Genomic DNA, 1654 nt, shown 5'->3' on the forward strand with positions numbered 1-1654 from the left:
TCACACACTGATAGCAACACCAGAGAAAACTACAGAGTCCGACATTGTTTTGGCAAATTTACACACCGATTCAATATTTATTTTATTGACGTAACTGGGTGTCATTACTGCCGACGTGAATTATAATTTTACAGAATTTACGTTTACCCTTAGCCAGCAGTTTTAAATTTCCCTCGGTGTCGCCTGCTCTGGCCCCTGGAAAACAATTGGCTATGGTTGCCGGTGTCTCTAGCTTCACATGTCTGAGAATAGAATTGTCAATTACCAGAGTTTGATCCCCGGCGGGTCTGTCGCCGAGTGGGGAAAAACGGTTAGACACATGAACAGGTTGGTGGTGTACCTGCAGCTTCTGTTTAAGACTATGCTTCCTCCTTACCGTCACCCAGCCGTTCTCTTTCCCCTGCTGCTCGGAGTCTGCCGGGGCCTACGCTACCTTCGGCTGCACCGCCTATAGGGGCCTGGCTAGCTACAGGTGTATCAAGGGTGTGAAGCCGAGTCTCCAATTCAGTAATCCTGGCCTCCAGAGCTGCAAAGAGGCTACATTTATTACAAGTATCATTACTGCTAAAGGAGGCCAAGGAGTAACTAGATATCTGACACAATGAGCAGGAAAGTGCAGGAGGAACAGGTGAAGAGGCCATGCTGCTAGCGAGTCGGCTACAAGCTAAGCTAGTGAAACAGTAAAGACACAGTGAGTGAATACTTTGGCAATAAATTAAGGAGTGAGTACACAGAGAGTGTGCTTTGGATGAAGCACATGAAGATTATACTATGAAAAAAGAAGGTATCTAAATGTGTTTAATTAAATTGCTATGCAGATAAGCTACTCAAACACACCACTGTGTGTTGGAACAGGAACAGGGAGTGATACCCTACCGCAGAGAGAGCGAACACCAAGTGACAGCCAGTGTGTAGCCACCACAAAACACAGGATCTTCCTAAGTAGATCCTTGAGTAGCCACCTGGCCAGGAAACAATAGGTGCAAACACTAGTTGGCGACCTGTTGACCATGTACCCCGCCTCTCAACCCATGGAAGTTGGGATAGGCTCCAGACCCCTCCACACGACCGTGAATTGGACAGCGGGAAGAAGATGGATGGTTTCTTTAGTTCACTCATGGCCAAGAGTGTTATTGCCAGCGGAGCTGTGATTCAGAGTAATTTCTACCTATAGACAGCAAAAGTCAAATGTTGGGTAATGAATGTGCCTTTGAAGCTAATGCTATAATTACTAATAGCTATTAACCTTATGAACAGAGCTTGTTCTCCAGAATTAAATATATATTGTTATGTACATCAGGCTGTGTGAACGGTGACCCATGCTGTCGTGCATTTAAAAAATGACATTTTCAGTCAGTATTGTGCGATTTAGTAATATGTACTTACAATTTCTTAGCTAATAGCTAAGCTAAGCAATTATGTTGCTCATAGCGTTACACTTATCAAAAATCGCTCTGATGTTCATTACATACAGAAAACAAAACCTTACTGCCTTTGCTGCACATGGTTTGGACTAGATACAAACAGAATAACTTTAATTGCGAAGAAATAAGAAATTGCTGGTATTTCTTCCATCTCCTCCAGTGAATAGTCAGTAAAATGTAAGAACTGCATGTTCATAATAAATAACTAATAAAATCTCCCCTTTACTAAG

The 1654-nt window shown here is 43.0% G+C and overlaps 1 pseudogene; it reads right to left on the minus strand.

Annotated features, from left to right (window-relative positions):
- LOC146609831 (uncharacterized) lies at positions 1-641 on the minus strand (annotated as a pseudogene).
- Positions 642-1654: the final 1013 nt, after the last annotated feature.

The sequence above is a fragment of the Diplotaxodon limnothrissa genome, linkage group LG22 (genome assembly GCF_057381915.1).
Source record: "Diplotaxodon limnothrissa isolate DT_005_m linkage group LG22, D_limnothrissa_male_GT1.1, whole genome shotgun sequence".
Taxonomy (NCBI): domain Eukaryota; kingdom Metazoa; phylum Chordata; class Actinopteri; order Cichliformes; family Cichlidae; genus Diplotaxodon; species Diplotaxodon limnothrissa.